We start from the raw sequence: 20,631 nt of genomic DNA, 5'->3' as shown, positions 1-20,631 counted from the left end.
CCAAGACACATCACAATTAAAATACCAAAGGTTAAAGATAAAGGAGAATCTTAACAGCAGCAAGAGAAAAGCATAGTTTAGTTACCTACGGTGGCATCCCCATAACACTGTTAGCTGATTTCTCAAAATAAACTTTGTAATCTAAAAGAGATTGGCAAGAAATAGTCAAACTTATGAAAAGCAAGGATCTAAATCCAAGATTGCTCTGCCCAGTTAAGACATCATTTAGCATCAGAAGTCAGATAAAGTGCTTCCCAGACAAGAAAAAACTAAAGGAGTTCCTCATCACCAAATGATTTTTATATGACATATTAAAAGTATTTATTTAAGAAAAAGAAGATCAAAACTATGAACAATAAAAAATGGCAAAAATACAAATATATCAACAATTGAATCTAAAAACAAACAAACAAACAAGAACAGTGACAGAGTAGTGGATACAGAGATTGTTTTAATGGTTGGCAGATAGGAGGGTTTGTGGGGAAATGGGTGAAGAGGTGAAGGGATTAAGAAGTACAAATAGGTAGTTAAAGAATAGCCATGGGGATGTAAAGTACATACAGGAAATGGAGTAGCCAAAGAACTTATACACCTGACCCATGGACACAAACAAAGGTATGAGGATGGCCTGGGGGAGTGGGAGGTGGTGGGTGGAGAAGTACAAAGGGAAAAAATTGGGGGAACTGTTATCGTAAAATCAATAAAAATAATTAAAAAATAAAAATAAAATAAATGAAAACTACGATAGCAATTACCACTAAAATGCTGTCCTAACCTTTAAAGTGTCACAGATGCAAAGGTAGCTGTTTATAATTTTCTTCTCTTTCAAGATTATAGTAGAGAAGGAATGAGATCAACCTAAGACTCTAATATCTACTTTTGATTCTTGGCTCCAGACAATACCAGCCATAAAACTTTAGCTGTCAACTAACTGATGTGTGAAGTAAGATGATAATGTCTTTCCAACTTATCACCAAAAAGTTATATAAATTAAATGAGGTATCATATTAAACATATTTTATCATTAGGAAGTGCTATGCATGGTAAGCTAATGCCAGGGTATGTTATACAAATATATTTAATCTTATGTAAAGATTTTCTCCAAATGAAAGAATTTTCCATTAAGATTTGTGCTTTTATTTTTTTTCTAGTTTTTATGCTTAACTTTTTTACAGCAACTCTTTTTCCTAACTCTTAGGACATACTGTACAGTAGTTTATGGGTAATAAAAAAGTGATTTGTTGAATGAACAAGGGATTGCTTCATCTTTTCAGCTGGGCAGTTACTTTGGTGAAGCAACTCTTCCCATTTCTTAGCCAACGCACATATAGATGACAGCGATTGTCAGGAAGAGCTCTAAACCTCAGGGAATTCAGTGAATTCTGTCCAAGTTGAAGATGCTCCAGTACTGAAGCACCAGTCAAGATGTTGAAGAAAGGGCAACACTGGTGCCATATTCGAACTTCTCCATGAGGCTTCCATCTTAGGGAAGGATCCCTTGGTGGTTTATTTCTGCCAGGGCATCAGAGACAACAGCCTGCTCCCACCATCTGGGTATAATAAATGAAGAATTTCAGTCATAAAAATTGCTACCCAATTTAAGATGCACAGGACTGCTTTTCCCAAACTAACTGCCTCTGGCAGTTCTTGTTAATACTTCCGTTCAAAATAAAAAAAAATCTTAAAAGCCTTTTAAGCAAATGTTTAAAATAATTTGGGAAACATGCTACAATTTAATCTCTTTTACATGAAGCCTCCTATGAGATATGATTATGTAAGCTCCCCCCCACCCACCGACTGCAGACCTGCTGAAAAGGCAGGAGGTAGAAATCAGTCTCCCCAGAAAAACAAAGGCTGAAACAATGCGCATTTTTAGATTCCTTTCCTGAGCAGGGTTTAACCAACAGCAACAAGGTAGGACTCCACAAGATTTCTGCCGAGTCACAAACAACCTGAATCAAAAGCAAAATGTGATTTTTCAAAAATCTACTACTCCAAAGTTTGAATCTTTGTCAAGCAATGCTCCATGATTGATTTCCAGCTCCTGGGAAAATATTCTCCACTTAATATGGCTACTGCGTATATAGGGTCCAGCAGAAGCAACACCTGCTTCAGTATGATTGCTAGGGTAATAATTGGGTATAATGACTTATAGTTTTAATTTGAACATTTCACCTAAAATGTCATATGGTGTGCTCAAGTGTGATATTGTTATGTTACAGAATTACATGCTTATGATTTTGTAATAAAAATTTTGTAATCAAAATGGGCATTCTTTGTGCCGTACCCTGTATATGACAGACTGCACAAAAAAAAACTGGTGTGAAAAAGAGTAAAGTTTGGAAGTCACACAGATGTATTTTCCCTAAATTAATCATGAACTGCCTTTGATTAACATAGCTTCTTTTGAAAAACAAAAATTTTGGAGAAAAGCAATCATGATGATGAAGAAATATCTCTTTGAGCGCCTCTTTGTAAAAGTTTAATTTCCTAAATAGCTTTTATTAAGACAAACAAAATTTCAGACTTTCTAAATTTAAAAACAGTGAAAGAAATCACAAGTGAAAACATTCTTAAATTGACTTTATAACCATGGGAATTGTATCCGCATCAAGGACGAAGAGAATTAAGTTGGCACAAATGTGACCGAAAGCTACTATCACTACTGTGTAAAGGACTCATGCAAGTAGACAGGAACGACAAAAACTTCCATCCACCCCATCACCCCAAACTGAACACGGGAATCCAAAGCGGAGAAACATATTTAAGAAGTTCAACCTCACTAGCAAGCCAATAATTATAAGTTAAAGGAAAATACTGTGCTTCATCTAGTAAGTTGGCAAAAATTAAAAATAATAATACCAATTTTAGTGAATCTGCAGTGAGGTGGAAACTCTTAAACAATGCTAGCAAGAGTATAAATGAGTTTAAAATTTTTGAAATTATTTTAATCATAAACATTAAGAGTTTACAAAACACCCTTAGCCTNATTCCCATCCCATCCCACCCCCCATCCTCCCCCCTCCCTCCCATTTCCACCCTTCTCAGTTGTTGTCCACGTATCCTTTATATAGGTTCCTCTAAATCGCTCCCCTATTTCCCCTGAATTTCCCTCCCCTCTCCCCTCTGGTCACTGTCAGCCTGTTCTGTATTTCAGTGTCTTTGGTTATATTTTGCTTGCTTGTTTGTTTTGTTGTTTAGCTTCCTGTTAGAGGTGAGATCATATGGTATTTGTCCTTCAACACCTACAAGTGAAAACATTCTTAAATTGACTTTATAACCATAGGAATTGTATCCGCATCAAGGACAAAGAGAATTAAGTTGGCACAAATGTGACTGAAAGGTACTATCACAACTGTGTAAAGGACTCATGCAAGTAGACAGGAACAACAAAAACTTCCATCCACCCCATCACCCCAAACTGAACACGGGAATCCAAAGCAGAGAAACATATTTTAAAAGTTCAACCTCACTAGCAAGCCAATAATTATAAGTTAAAGGAAAATGCTGTGCTTCATCTAGTAAGTTGGCAAAAATTAAAAATAATAATACCAATTTTAGTGAATCTGCAGTGAGGTGGAAACTCTTAAACAATGCTAGCAAGAGTATAAATGAGTTTAAAATTTTTGAAATTATTTTAATCATAAACATTAAGAGTTTACAAAACACCCTTAGCCTTTGATCTAGTACATTCATTTCTAGGGTTCTATCCTAAGAAAATAATCAAGGGGCCTCACAAAAACTCATGTAGAAAAACATTGTAGTTGAAATCTAAATTATAACAATAAATGACCAAGAGAATTTACATAATGGAATACAATTTAATCATTAAAAGCAACATTTTAATTGATTATAATGAAAAATGCCGTCCCATGGAGTGAAAAAGTTGGTTACAAAACTACATGTATACACCAGGACCACATTTTGGTTAAAAACCTCATGCATTAAAAAAAAGACAGGAAGGAAATGCACAAATATATAAACAGGGAATAAAAGAGAACTATATTTTTCTTTGTATGCATATATTTTCTAAATGTGTTATAATAATCATTTTATATATTTTTAAAGTTCTGATTATAGAATGAGAGACCCACTATTAACACGTTCTTGTCAGATAGGTCAGTGGGATATAAATTTGGTTTCAGAAGGAGTCAGTAAGTATAAAAAGAGTAACATCTATACTAGCCTTGAAACTCACAGCTCAAATTCAGTGCAATCCAATCAGCATTCCGTGGAAACTCCCCTAAATATTCTCACTCAAAGAAATCTCTCCCTTTAAAAATTCACACTTTGTTGACATTCATCTTTTTATTTAAGAGCTAACATTCATTGATCTCCTGCCCTAAGAATTTTATGTTAGTCAATTATTATTCCTATTTTATAGGTGGGAAAAATGAGACACAGAGCAGGTAAGTAGCTTGCCTGGAATCACACAGCTAATAGTGGTAGATTGTGGATTCAAACCCAGTTAACGTGACTTGTATGCCACCTCTCTCTACTGTGTTTTAGCTGTTCTGTCTGTTGTAGCATCATTGTATGTGTGGTTAGTCCACCCAGAGAGAGCACAGTTGCTTTAGGGGCAAGCATAGGACTTTGAACTTCCTCAACTTGTCTTCAACAAACCCCAAGATGGTGATAAGGACTGAGGATGAAGACTCAAAATGTGGACTTCATTGTAGTTTGGAAAAAGCAAGCAAGTTGAATGTGTTTTACACATTCACTAAAAACTCCAGGAACAGTACTTTTAGAGATTAATATTCTTGATTTTCAAGACTTGTTTCCTAGACAGATATCTCTAAAAAGCTAACTATAGCAGGTTTACACAGTCACATGCTCCAGGTTTAATTTCCCTGATCCAGAAACACAGAGACTAATAAAAAATTTTTAATCAAAATATTGTTAAACTGCCCTAATATAAGCCATATTATCTATGGAATTGTTTAGGACAAATATAATTCAGAAGTAGGGAATGAGGAAGAATGCAATGAAAGACCCTTCTTTTGCATTCTTGCCAGATAGGCAGTGGTTTATAAACTTAGCTTCTGAAGGACATTGTTAAGTGCAAAGCACATGTATTGTTCTACCTGCTGCCTCAGCCAGTTTCGTGATGAAACATGCCCAGTAGCACATAACATGACACAAGTTTTGGGGGCAAAGAGAACAGAAAAGATGTAATGTTCTACCCAAATGAAATTACTGGGGAATACTGGGGAATACTGGGGAATTACTGGAATTACTGGGTTGGTAGATTACCCAAATTGGATTTTGACCAAGGGATTGAAGTTAAGATCTCTAAATGAGTAGAAAAACTGCTGGACCGTTAGTGACCAGGGTCGATTAAAACTCCACGTTAGTTAGAGCTCGGTCAAAAGCTAGCCCTTCCAACCGTGGCCCCTGACACCAAGGCTGGTGCAGGTCTGGTTCAGATGAACGAGTGCCGCACTGAATCCCCAGATCATTTCCTAGAGCAGATTTTTCTTGGATGTCTCCCATAAAGTTTCATCAAGGCATAGATCCTATTTCACTTATGAGTCCATAGCCCAAAGTAATATCTATATGAATATTCAGAGAAGGGTATAAAGAGGAGCCAAGATTATTTTTAAAATATCAAGGTACAGAAGGTAATCAAGGAAGAGTTCTAGGCTTCTAGGGCTAGAGTGCGGACAACACCGCCAGCGTGATCCTCATGTACTGCTCTGGCCACACATGCCATTCAGTGACGGTCACTGTGCCACTGTCATCCCACATCCCTTTCTTATTTTACAAAGCTGTTTAACACTATTTGCTAATGGAAACTCTGGCAGCACTTGCAATGAGACAACTTTTGTAAGTTTACATCTATTGAATTTTATCTGTTCTTTCAATTCCCAAGTGTGTAAATAGCACGGTGTCCAGCACTTGCTAGATACACCATGTACATTGTTAAACTCTTGGTTCCTTTTATTTCACCTTGGACCTGGCCTATGGTAAGAACATCCTCTTCCCCTAAACTCTTGCTAAGCCTATTTCCCACTTTTATACAGTGCTTCCTTTACATTGCATTATGGCATCTTCCATATAAGATGATACCCCTATCGAAGGATGTTTTGGTAGAGCATCTTTTGCTTCAGCCACAGCAACCAAAAATCCAACTCAAACATTTATCTACAGAGAGAGCCTTTTTTTAAAATCCTCACCTGAGGATGGATATATAGAGAGAAAGAGAAACATTGATGGGTTGCCTCTTGGATATACAGCAACCACACCCCGACCAGGGACTGAACCTACAAGCTGAGTATGTGCCCTGACTGGAAATCGAACCCACAACCTTTTGGGGTATAAGATGATACTCTAACCAACTGATCCACCCAGCCAGGGCTGCAATGAGAATCTTTGGGCTGCCTAGCAGTTTGCCTCTTGCCATTTCCCAAATCCACCTCCTCACAGCCAAATCTCTCAAGATGCTTTCTGGGCAGTTCCCCTGCACTTCTGAGACTACAGTCTTTTCCCCAATTATTTACATCTGCAGGGACAGAGGACTCTTTCCTTATCCACCACAGTGTATTTCCAACATATTTTAATCTTCTTCAAGGAGTTTAGTGAAAAGAATTCTGGATTCGAATTTGGGAAACCTGGATTTCAAGTAGTGAATGAAGGAGATAATTTAATATTTGTCCCATTTCCAAATAGGAACTTAAGATCCATACCCTAAATATCTCATAGTAGCAAGGATCAGGGTCTTTAATATAATTTGAAAGTATATCAAAGCACATGGAATTGTGTGCATGAAAATGTAAATACATGCAGGCAAATTCAAACAATTTCAAAAAGAGTAGTTGATTCATAGTGTGGAGTTAATCTTATGACTAACAAAAATTTACCTTCAAATGGCCAAATCAGCCATATTCAAATTAAAAGAGCCTTTTAGTGCCATTCAAAACATTTAAGAGTATTGTCCTAAAAAGATAAACACTGTAATAGGTCTTTGAAGTAAGAACTGGTTCTGCTGCCTTTCTACCCCCTCTCCAGCCCCTTCAAAGTCATCAAAGCAATGTTCTTCAAGTGTGAATTTCTTACAAGTAGCTTCTAATGGACTCACCCTTCACTCTGTTCCTCACTAATCAGAGGTAACCTGACTTTTACATTCTTAATTATGCCTCTTTCAAAGAGCTTAAGGCTTATACTGGTTTTAAATGGTCCTAAATGCACCTCTGCTTTTGACCTAGGCTGTTCTGACTAACATATATCCTGGTATTAGAGCAATCCCAAGGACTGTATGTCAGCCCCTAACCAGTAGGGTTTTTCTCAGGGTCACTTCCTTTTCTTTCCCCCCAAACCACCTGCCCCTAACCAGTAGGGTTTTTCTCAGGGTCACTTCCCTTTCTTTTCCCCCAAACCACCTGCAGGATGTTCCCTAAGTGGTTGATTTCCTTCAAACTCTCCCAGAAGAAGAATCAAAGTTTTTCAAGCACTCACTCTTGTCTGAAAAAGTGATTTTCAATTTTAATGCACATTAAAACAAAAACAAAAAGAACCTTTGGGGGATACTGTCAAAAATAAAAATCCTTAGGCCCCACACCCCAGATATTTTAATCCTGTTGGGATGAGGCTGGGGACGTGGGTTTAAATAAGGCTGACTTCTTTCCACGTAGGTGATCTGCGTTCTGAGAAACACCGTCCTACAGAACAATGACCCTTCCAGGCCCAACTAACTTTCCAGGCTTATCTCCCTCATTAACTTCAGATTCCCATTCTTAATGCATGCATGCTTGCACACATGCACACACACACATACATGCACAGACACGTGCACACACACATTAGGCCACAAAGGATGATGCACTGTCCGACCTTTGCACTTCTTCTTGGCGAGAGTGTAAACTAGAACAACAGTTTCGTAAACAATCTAATAGCTTCTATTAAAGTGTAAAGTGTAAGGATTCACTGACCCCGTAATTCTACTGTTTTGTAATCTTCCCTAGAGAAATTCACATGTAATTCCTTTTCACAAAAGACTAACACAGACACTTAAGTAGCCGGTTGAAAAGAGAAGTCTCCGTTTGGTCTGTACACTCATTTTCTTCCTGTTGCCAAGGGTCCTCTTCTCAACGTCCTTATGCCTGCATGCTATGCTTCACCTGTATTATTATTCTCCTGTCCCAGAACTAATGATAAGTTACGGAAGTCCTTACTCTCTATATCTGCATATGTATTAGTCAAGGTTTGCCAGAGAAACAAAACCACAAGCCTTTATGTAGATCTATAGAAAGAGATTTATTATGATGAATTGGCTCATGTGATTATGAAGGCTAAGAAGTCCCACAGCTTGCCATTTGTAAGCTGGAGGCTCAGGGAAGCTGGTGATAGAGTTTCAGTGCAAACCCAAAGGCCTGAGAACCAGAGAAGCCAATGGCATTAAAGTCCCAGTCTGAGCTGAGAGCCCTAGTACCAGGAGTGTCAATGTCTGACGACAGGACAACATGGATGCTCCAGCTCAAAGAGAATGAATTCTCCCTCCTCCAGGCCCTCAATGGATTGGATGATGCCTCGTGCATTGCGGAGGGTGCTCTTTACTCAGTTTACTGATTCAAGTGCTATTCTCACCCAGAAGCAACCTCACAGTGAGAACTAATGTTTTACCAGCTATGTGGGCATCCTTTATAGCCCAGTCAAGTGAACATAAAACTAACCACCACAACACAGCATCACCTACTGCTTTGCATATTGACTGGGCACAGCTGCACAGCACTGCACCTCTCTGTCTCTCACTAACCTGAGCTGCAGGTCCTGCTTCTGAATGCTGTGTCCTCTGCTCCCCAGAAGAGAAAATTATTTTAAACTTCTTGTTTCTGGAAAGGTCACCAAGATTGGGAGTTCAAGTTAAAATGGATTTTGCCCTCCTTTCACTCCTACCCCTCAAGAGAAAGAAGTCAAAATAGTCCGTTTTGTGTGTATGTGTGTGAGGCCTTAGGTTTATACAATTTTAGAAACCCCTCTTTAGAAAAAAAAACAAATAGAAAATTCAAGTAAAAGTTGCTAGGGTCCCTCCTAGGTCTGTGGAAGAGACACACAAGTGTAAGGTTCTAAATCTTAAGCTGCATTAGCTTCTCAATAAGTTCACTGTGCTCAAGGAGGAGTCATATCAGTAAACACACACCCAGGCTTTTTTATGTTTTTAAGATTTAACTTATTTATTTTTAGAGGGAGGGGAGAAGAGGGAGAAAAGAAGGAAAAAAACACCAATGCATGATAGAAACATCAATTGGTTGCCTGTTGCATGTCCCCAGCCGGGAACTGTCCCGGAAACCAAGCATGAGCCCTGACCAGGAATCGAACCAGTGATATTTCAGTTTGCCGGATGATGTCCATCCCTCTGAGTCACACCAGTCAGGGCACTTTGTTTCACTGTCAGGTGAGTCATATACCACTCTGGGTTATTTAGTAAACATCAACTACCTATGATGATGGTGATAAGTATAGTGGTAAGTCAGGGTATATGAACACATAGTATGAGCTAAATTATTCCAATACTAAAATATCTACATCTTTTGGAGTATAGATAATGTAAAATCCTTTGGGGTATTAAAAAAAGTAAAAAAATGTAGTGCCTTTCAAGGACACACAAATTTTATATATACAGATAATTCTCATTTTCTGACAAAACTATTTCAAACAAAAAAAGAGTTATATTATTTATAAAAATTTATCAACACAAATTTTACACATGTTTTAGTTTACAAACTTTAGTTTATGAATTATAACCTTCAGTTTCTAATTGGTAGATTGCCTATAGAAAATGAAAATTGTTTTACACTAATAGTGTAACTAATGGAACTCACATACACTGAAGTTCCTTGAAAAATGCATGAATGATAGAAATAGTAGTTTGGATTTGGTTTTAAAAAGATGCTTATATTTGAAGGTATTGTCTTGGAACAATATGGCTATTGAGCGAGTGCTAGATCATCATAAAATAATGAGAGGGGGAGACTCATCACTCACTAAAGACAAACAAACAAAGCATAGCACTTTGAGAAAAACCTAACAGCAAACCTACTTAATATTAAATGGAGAAAAATTAGGCCAATTTTAAAGTTTGTCTTTGCATGAAAATTTTAGCAAAGTGAAAAAAAATTAAGTAACAATATCCTTATTCTATTTTGGCATGTTAGCCGACGATATGTTTCTCAGCATCGTCTCTCTGCATTTGCCAAATAATTTCTCTAACCCAAATTCTAGCAACTACAATCACCATCATCAATCATCATCATCACAATAACTACAATTCGTAGGAGCTCCCACTGTGTTTGGTTGCTCTGCTGAACTCTCCACATACAAATGCAGTCCTCACTATGAGAGAGAAGATACCCCATGAAGGCACATGTTCCCAAAGACCATCTGGATAACTATGCCTACATTGCACATTCCCTGTCTTTCCACTTCCCTGGTATACCAGTTAGGAGCCATCCAATTATCAGGGCCAGAAAACATCAAAATAAAAAAAATTTAAATCTCATGTCTAAAATTCGAGGTAAGACCACCTTCAGCAGAAGCTTGATCCAGTAGCTCAACCCATGTAGTAGGGCATTAGTTTTTTTCTGTTCTCTCATTCTGTCTTCCTCAGTGTTGAGTGCCCTAGCAGCTCCAAGTCCTCCCCTGGAGAATAAAGAGAGAAAAACCTCACATTCTCACACAGCTCAGTGAACAGGAGTGTCCTCAGAAACCCCTGGGTTCAAGTTCTTTGACCCACATGTCCTGTGCCTGTCCATGTGCCGTCACTGTCACAGAGGAACAGGAGAGAGATAAGGTGACTGGCTGAAGGATTCAGCTCACCCTCCAGACTAGAGTCAGACTAGAGGCTAGAGTCAGACTAGAGGCCTTAAGTAGGCTAGAGTCAGATGATATGATGTTCATCTCATGGGTGAGAATGAGGTTGAACTAACTTCCCCAAAAGGAAAATCTTAGTGCCGTTGGCAGAAGAAGGAGAGAAGAGAGGTGGGGGGAAGAGGCATAGCAGCACCAAAACGTCTCCTACAAGTATCACTGCCATACAGGTATGAGAATCTAAAACTCTGATACAGCATCTGTGCATACACATTTAACTAAAAATAATAAAAACTACTGGTCCCCCATTCACTCTCCACTCCCTAAATATGGGGAAAATTTTTAATCCATATCTGCAATGTAGAAAATGCCACTAAAATGTTATATTTAATTATCATGTATATGTATGTTCCTGTCTATGGTAAAACTATAGTGAATTAATGACCAGAGAATCCAAAATCCTCTCACAAAGCAAAGACTGAATCTACATAAACGAAAAATGGGCCCCAAAACAATGATCCAGACAATAGAGTATTAATGTTTCTTCCATTTTATACAGATTTCCAAGTCAGTCTGACCACTTGTGCCTATGGATGCCTTCATGCTGTATATTTTTTATTTTCTTATATGAATACTTTTTATTAAGACTTTACTGAATTGCCAGAAACATCACTATATTTGGAATTGTTCAAGTGTTGGGAAGAATTGAAATGTGTTGAATCTTAACACATCTGAATTCAAGGTTGTTACCTTTACTGCCAATAATGTACTCCAAGTATGAGACCAAAGGAGCCCATTCGGCCGTGTTCTGTCATATCTATTGAACCAGTTATGTGTCTAAATTTTCACCACACTTAAGAACAACACGATATTTAGACTTGGGGGGGGGCCAAGAAAGTAAAAGGCATTTTCTTTTTCATATGTTAAAAGAAAATTTATCTGGAATTGTCTTTGCGGTGGTGGTCCGTTTACCACAAAGAGAACACTGTTCGAGTCCCATTGGAATGGAGTGGTGGGAACTGTGCTGGAGAGAAATCTGAGTTTTAGTCTAAGCTCCATCACTAACCAGCTGTGTGACCTTGGGCAAGTCATTTGACTTTCTCTGGGTTTCACTTTCCTCATCTGCACAATGAACAGGTTGGCAGGGACTCCCTTTACCAATTCCGAACCCTGAACTTCTTCAAATTTTGTGAAATGAACATACCAAGTAGGAAGCTTAGTTTACCCAAATATCTAAAACGGAGCATCACCATCCATTTCCCTCCCAAGAAACTGATGTCAGGTGATAGAGAAAGTTTGTAGGACAATTCTGGGCTTCAAAAATTTCCATGTATCTCTTTAATTTGTGATTACCTTAAGTAAACAATTCGCTTTACACTTTTATTCAAAAATAACAAGCTGTGTTTGAAATGCCGGCATACACCCTTTATTACGCTCTCCAACCCAAACACGAAAACATTTGTACTTATGTTATGACTTCACCTGGTGGCTTTCATTTTCCCCAACATAAAGACAGGGTGAAGCAAAGTAATAGAAAAATAGAAAACATCTTTGTTGGAAAATGAGATTGCAGCTGTGTAACTGGAGCACACAACCATAAATCAGAATGTCAAATCCAAAACACATGACTTTTTGCAAGTTCTCCATGTGCGCTCTAATGTGATTACAGCCTGGTTGCTATTATGATTTAAAACAAAGTCTTTCATGCTAGAAACAAAATGCGGAATGTGAGCCGCCTGGGGGAGAGAGCTGCAAGCTAGCGAGCAACATACCCCTTGCTGTCAGAGAGGTGGGCCACAGTATTTCAAGTACTGGTTTGTCAGGTGTGAGAGAGCAAGAGGATACAAGAGGAACCTTGGCAGAGGTCTTAACATGAGGGACAAATTAGCCAGCAGTGTTCAGCTCAGCTTGACAATCTGAAATTAGCTTCTTTCTTCCCCCTCCCATCTTTTTTTTTCTAAGCAGAATCCTGAAGCCAAATACGAAGATTACAGAAGTCATTCTTTCCTGCCTATCACATAAACAAATGGCCCAGCTGTTATTGCTAAGATTCCAGTTTTAAACTTGGACTTTCTTGTATAAACTTCAATGTAATGGTATTTAAAGTGTCATAGGCAATAAGCATCTAATCCTACTCAATAAATTGTAGGCTCGTTGCATGAACTCCTAGAGCTGTTAAAGACAGCTGTGCTTTTTTTGTAATTTAAGTCATTTCCAAATTGGGCAACTCTCCAGGTGTATTTTCAGACAAACAATGTGTGCTAGAAAAAGTGATGTTCTGAGTCTTTCAAGCAATGGAATAAACACAAAGGAGTAAAAGCTGAGATATAAGACAGTGCAAACATCATTCCTGAGCCCCCCAGGGGGGCCGGCATCAAGGTCAGGGTGCTAGGAGACTGTTCTGATTTCCTAGGACTATTGGAATATGAGCCAGGACATTTTCCCCCAAGGACCCTTTGCAAGTCCAATTACTTTTGTAACTGGTTGTTGGGCAAATAGCATGGGTGGTACCAGGGTACAAGATAAGCATTTAATATTTCTCAAAATAGAGCCATCAACTCCCAGAGTAATGACTCAACCCTGAAATAGGAAAAGCTCCTCCCATAACTGATATTTAAAGGGTCAGGAGAACAGAGTTTCCACCCTGTGATGTCATTAAAACAAATCATTATTAGATCACAAGATAAGAAATAATTATAAGAGGTCATTTCATCCTATGCACTGTCTCTAAGAGGACCCACAATGAAAGCTTTTAAAAAAGAGTAGTTGATAATTATTTTATATCCAAACCATCATTAAGCATGAAATGAATCATTTTTTAGTACATAAGAGTTTAGAGTGGGCAGGGCAGGGAGTGTGTTTCTATAGAAGCACTCCAAGTTCAGCATTCTACAAGACAATCAGCAGACTGGCCTGAATAGGAAGAAGCCCACGTTCTTCCTCACTGTGGTTTGATGATGTGAATCACCTTCAGGGAGGCCAGGTTTGCCTCCAGGATCTGATTCCAGAGCAAAGGAGTGTTCTTGTTGTCATAGGTTCACTTTGGTGGTTGCTTTATTGACAGCAATTGATTTGTGACTGCAAGATCTTCTCTACTGTTGTTCTACATTGTTGTCATGTTCTATGCATTCTCTTTTGGGCCAAACACATCTGATGTCAACTTCATTGTCAACAATGCACAGAAAACAGATAAAAACTCAGGGAAAACATAAATCACAGGCCTGAAGTCCACAGTGTAGTTCCTCGGAATCCCTCTGTGGTGGGTTGAACTTCATCATTGACAAATGAGGCTTGAAATGAATCAACACCTCTCTCAGCTGCTGGAACATAACACATGCTCACAAGTGGAGGGAATTTCAAGGCAATGACTCAGGATACTTTTGGCCTAGGTGGACAGTTGGACAGCTATACCTAGTCCCAAAACTGTTAGAAATGATCTTCTGGATCCCTGACCCCACACAACCTTCCAAATGACAGTTTTATGTGCAAAGTAGAAAATTCCTACTGAAGCTTTTAAGCTAAGGCTTAATAATTAGAACTTCCCTTCATCTAGGACTTCTGATGGTATTCCTCCTATCGCCCCTGAAGAAAGTTCAGACCTGTCACCTCAGTGGAAAACTTCACTGCAGCCAAAGCAATAGTCCACTTGTTTCTAGCCCCAGAGAGCAAAACCCCTCAGGCTTTATTCAGTTTTTAGGGGAAACTCAACAGCTCTGTATACATTAAAGACCGAAACAAAAAATGTCTAGAAACAACTAATCTCTCAGTGTCACTTTAAACAAGCATAGCATACCAGACACATGGTATTTATCAAACAATTCAGCCTTTCAGCTACCCAACCTATTGGGTCCCATTTCTCACATTGAAAAAGTCCCTAAAAGTCTACCAAAAAAATACTGTCAAACCTACAAATGATAATACTCAGAACTTTATTCTCAAGGCAAGTTACCCAATACTACAGGTACCATTCTCCAACATGGGCATAACTAAAATACCCTCCAGTTTTCAAGAGAGGAAGGACGTGCACCATAGAATGGACGAGTGGGTAGATTTTTTTTTTTGAGCTGAAAGCTGGAGAATAAAATTATTGAAACCATCTTCTATTCTACTTTAATTTTCACCAGCTTTTTGCTAGTTTACTTTAACAAGTAATGTTTGATTGAATTCAGGCCTGCTTTTGTTTACAAAATGAACCAGAGCCAGCAAGCCGTGGCCTGGCTAATTTGCACACACACTGCCTTGGTCTCCTCCCCTTTAAACAAAAATCTGGATTTGTGATTTCTTGTTGATTTGGTTACTTCAAATGATTTTGATGGCTAGAAGCTAACTTCCACCCCATCCTTGAGATTTTTTTTTGCCCATCTATGTCTGCCACACAAGGCAAAATTTGGCACCCACCAAAGGAAACAACGCACATCTTTTTACCTCCCCAAACTTCAGATGCCAACAAAAGGAACTGAGAATAAAAATCCGCAGATGGAAGAAGGGTAATGCAGGATCCATAAATCAATACCTTTTGAAAGCAATCTTACCCATTCAGATAAATAATGTCATGAAAGCAGAACAAAGGGATTGTTGCTGATGGCAGGTCCCTTCAAGTCTTGCACAGCATCCTTGTTTGCCAGTCAGGTAAGCCAGTGGTTCTCAAATCCAGCAGAGCATAAAATCACCTTGAAAGCCCTATTCTTAAATCTTCTCTGGAAATTCTAGTTTGAAAAATCTAGGAATCTGTATGTTCACAAAGCCCCGCTGAATGATTCTGGATGTCTACCAACCTTTGACACCCTGCCCGGCCAGTCCCATCTCCTTCTCTGCTTGAGTTCTCCACTCCAAATCTCAAGTTCTCTTCTTATTCTAGGCTGTGAAACTGCAGTGGTGTTACTCGTATAGCTAGGTGAGAGCGAATGTGTAAGGGGGATTGCCCTGCCTCCCTTGTCACTCATGTACAAAACTCACATATATACAACCACTGGGGCTTGCTCCCCACAATCACTACCTAATGCTACAGACCACTCGACTCTCACATGCCCACAGTCTGTTCTTAGCAGTCCATCTCCATTCGATCTTTCATTCTCCTAAGCACAAGGCAAAGCTCATTCCCACTTTCCTCCGCTCTGCATGCAATCTGCTTTCTTTTTTGTCATCTACCTATTTCCCTTCAGGCTGCTCATTTAAACAGAATCTCATTTGAAATGAAAAGGCAATTTAACCAATACTATAGGTATTGAAGGAATGACTATTCGTTCTTATTTATCCCTGTATCTCCAAATCATAGCCTGGTGTATAGTACATGGCAGATGTTCAATAAATATTTGCTGAAGATACAGATGAATGTCCAAAGTTAAACTTGCTCTTAGAGGCTACTTTAATAACTTATGATTTTTCAGAATGCACCTTAACCATGTAGAATCATAAAAATCTTAGGAATGGGAGGACTGATGAGAAAACTGAGGTCATGCAAAGTTATGATTGTTCCAAGATCAACAGCATACAGGTGGTAAATCTCCAACTAGCAAAGAGTCCAGTGTTTGTTATTTTTGTGGTTTTGTTTTGTTTTTCAGTACTCCTCTCTAAAACAATTAATAACGCTTCCTAGGATAGAGGAGATAAAATACAAGGAGAAGATACTTAAAAGATGCTTAGAAGAGTTTCTGAGACATTTCAAGTACTTAGTAAATTATAATGCACATGTTCCCTATCCAAGACTAATGTCCGATGTCTAAGTCTTCCATAGTCTGGCCCAATTCTGTTAGCCCAACTTGGTTACCCATTACTGGCCTGTTAATGTGATTCTGACACTAACTACCCAGATTTAGGTCAAATTTCACAGGTCAAAGGCACATTCCTCTGTAAGACTCCTCTCATTTCTGAGTCCAGCTCCAAGCCCTGCAGGTCTCAGGCCTCCTGCACTTGTGACCAACCAGCTACAAATTCAGGGGTTCCCACTGCCCCTCTGGGTTCAATAATTCACTACAGCTACTCACAAAACTCAGAAAAGAACTATACTTATGGTTATAGTTTTATATAAAGAAGACAAATACAGAGACACCTAGAGAAAGGTCTGGGAGAGTCCCAAATGCAAAGTTTCTACATCCTCAGGATCTGTCACCCTCCAGCATGCCAAGGCATATCGCCAATCAGGAACTGCACCTGAGCCGTGAGTGTACATACTTTTTCCTGGGGTCTTACTGCATAGGCACAATTGATGGAATCATTGGCCACATAAAACAACTCACTCTCCACACCCCTCCCCTCCCCTCCCTGCAAGTCAGGCAGATATCTCCTGGATCAAGAAGTCCCAAAGTTCCCATTGCATGGTGGGTGCTTCCAGAGCAGCTTGCCCTATCCTCAGTCATCTTATTAGTACAAACTCATGCACCGTCCTGGGTTCATCATGAATAACGAAGGTCCTCATCACTCAGAAAATTTCAAGAATTTAGAGGTTACCCACAGTGATCAAAGTCCAGCCAAATTCTTTATTATTAAATGGGGCCTATACTCCAATATGACTTGTCTTCTCATGCTCAGGCCATGATCAGTTCTAGGTCAGCTCTTCTGGTGAACACACCTTAGCATCTTGTTTTTGTTATACTCATCACACTCATAATTACTTGTTCTTTGTCATCCTCATTAGACTGTAAAATCTGTAAGGGCAAGGATCATGTCTGTCATTATACATGGCCAAGTTCTTACACTCGTCCAAGAACTTAGCTAATATAATTTTTACATGCTGGCAGGTGAATTCCATCTCCATACTTTGATTCACAATACGACATTTGCAAACTTTTGAAAGCGAGCACCAGGGCCAAAGTAGCTGCAGTAGGGACTGGTACGAATACAGATACTCCTTGACTTCTGAGGAGTTTAACAATATATCCCAATAAACCCATCATAAGTTGACAATACTGTGAGTCAAAATGCATTTAATGCCCTAAACTACCAAATATCTACCTTAGTGTACCCTACACCGGGAGCTGCTTCTTGCTGCCATTGTGCAGCATCATGAGAGAGTATCATATGACAAAGATCAAAATTCAAAGTTACACAGTGACATACAACGTTGGCAACGACACTGAATGCATATCACTTTCGCACCGTCTTAAAATAAGAAAATCCTAAGTTGAACATCACAGATTAGGGACTGTCTATAGTAAGTCCTCACTTACATCATCAAAAGGTTGTTGGAAACTGATTTTAAGCAAAGTGACTTATAATGAAACCAATTTTAACAGAGACTAATTGATATAAACAAGAGTTAAGTTTCTATGGCATATTTCTGATCACAAAACATCACCAAACTTCTAAATAAAGACCCCAAACCCTTCCTTTTTTCATTTTTCATTGTATTTTTATCCATTACCATTTATCCCACCCATACCCTCTTCCACTTTCACCCACCCTCCCCAACAATAACCACACTGCTGTCCATGTCCATCAATTCTTTTTCTTAAACACTTCTAACTATTAAAATCATTGTGAGCTATACATATACTAAGAAATATTAATAAAAACAATACAATAATTATATTCCAACCCATTTATTCTAGTTCAGGGTCATGAGTAGTCAGAGCCTATCCTGGAAGCTCAGGGTACAAGGCAGGGTACCAATCCTGGACAGGATACCATTCCATCGCAAGTCACATTCACACTTATACCCCCACTCAGTCAAATTGGTACAATTTAAACACACCATTAACCTAGTACGTAGGAAGGGAGAAAACTTGAGTATTAGGAGAAAACCCATGCAGACATGGGGAGAATGCAAACTCCACACAAACAGTAGCCCCAGTCAAGAACCCACATTTTCTCATTAACATTATAACAGAACACTGAATGAAATGACAATATTATTCAAGGACCTGCTGTACTATAGGATAACCAAGAGAATGCCCCCATCATTGAAAAAAATTCAAAGTAAACTTGAAACATATTTCACTTCAAATGCTGTGATGGCTATTGAGAAAAACCTGGAAAAATTTGAGACGTGAGGCCTAAAAATAAGAAAATGCTGGTATTATTCAACCTGAAGGTGAAAGGCTGATGAAATATCATAGCTGGAAGCAATCTGCGTGATCAAATGTATATTCCTTAGGATTTTCAATATACAGTAGTGTCATCTATGAATAATTACAGTTTTATTCTGAATGCCTTTTATTTATTGTTCTTGCCTTATTGCACTTGCTAAGATTTCTAACACAATATTGAATAAGAGTGGAGAGAATAGTCATATTGTTTAGTTCACAATCTTACGGAGAAAACATTCAATTTCTTTCTATTAGGTATCATATTAGCTGTAGGACTAGTTGATGTTCTTCCATTTCTGGCTTGCTAAGAGGTTTTAAATATAAATAATTTTTGAATTTTGCCAAATATGTTTCTTTATCCCCTGATAATATCATGTGTTTTTTCTTATTTTTTGTTAATATGGGAATTGCATTGATTGATTCTTTTTAAGCCTACAGCACCCAGTATTCTCAGGGGGTCACTTATCCAAGTGCTAACCAGGCCTGGCCCTGCTTAGCTTCCAAGATTAGGCAAGATCAGGCATGTTCAGGGTGATATGCTGCAGACTACATTAGGTGATTTTTGAAGGTTAGACCAATCTTGTATTTCAGGGATAACACTCTCTTGGCAATGGTATATAGTTTCTCTTATATGTTATTATATTCGATTTGCTAATGTTTTGTTGAGAACTTTTATATCTTTGTTCATAAAAGATATTGGTCAGTAGTTCTCATTTCTTATACCTGTTTTATCAAAATTTGGTATCAAGGTAATGCTGACCTCATACAGTGAGTTGAGAAGAGATTTCTTCCTATTCCATGTTTTAGAAGTTATTTTTTTTCCTCTGGCCATATTCAACCTGAATATATAGTAGGAAAAACAAAAGCAAAAAATAGAAATCTCACTGATGGGTTGTTTCTTGAATCCTGCTCACCTCTGTGCACCTTTTAGAATCCCCTGCCTGATAATTAACCATAGTTGTCCCAGAAAAGTCGTGCACCTTCCATATCCCACTCTCTCTGGAAATCTTGGAGGCTGCTGCTCTCAAACCATGTTACTCCATCTTGCCTGCAGTTCTCTGGTATTATTGCTCTAAATCTGTTGGGGTTTTTTATCTTTTACCTTTGGACTAGATATTTGGAACTCCCCTTGCTTCCTGGGCCCACCCAGACCTCATCTCAGACTTTGATTCTAATTCCCCTTTAATTAGAGCCCTCAAAGTGCAGAAAAACCACACCCACTCCAATACCAGTCCCTGCTAGTAAAATTTCAAGCTGGGCCCAGTCCCTGCTTGCCTAGGAAGGAAGGTCTACCACCTCACTGTTACAAACAAAATGAAACTTTTTAGCATGGAGTCATCATGGTATAATTCATGTGGCCCTGCTGATATTATTAATCACAATATAATTTACTCCACTGTGCAGAAGGCCTTTGATTTTGACTGTGATAGGAACTACATTTTTCTGCCTTTCTGAAAGATTACCTGAATATCATTTAACTTTTTTCTTGGTATTATTTTAACATCAATTATGTACTAGGCTACTATGACATCTTACTAAAGTGGGAAAGACTATTTCTCCTCTAAAGAGGCTGCCATTGCTATAGGTTTTCTATGTTTTGTTGGTGGTCATGATGTTTGTTTGTTTTAGTTCTTTTTTCTACTTATTGTAGTGTTGTTGTTTTTTCCTTTTCTACGCAGCTATGAATTATCTCTGGAAGTGCCTTTTGTTTTAAATTGCTCCTAATTTGCTGTAAACATTATTCAGAAAAGAAAAACCTGTTATTCCCTTAACATGGCACCCTTATTCTTCCTTTTGAATTTTC

This window comes from Sturnira hondurensis, unplaced genomic scaffold (genome assembly GCF_014824575.4).
Source record: "Sturnira hondurensis isolate 20B ecotype Veracruz unplaced genomic scaffold, ASM1482457v3 Scaffold0008196, whole genome shotgun sequence".
Classification (NCBI taxonomy): Eukaryota; Metazoa; Chordata; class Mammalia; order Chiroptera; family Phyllostomidae; genus Sturnira; species Sturnira hondurensis.
Note: the sequence above shows the minus strand (reverse complement) of the source record.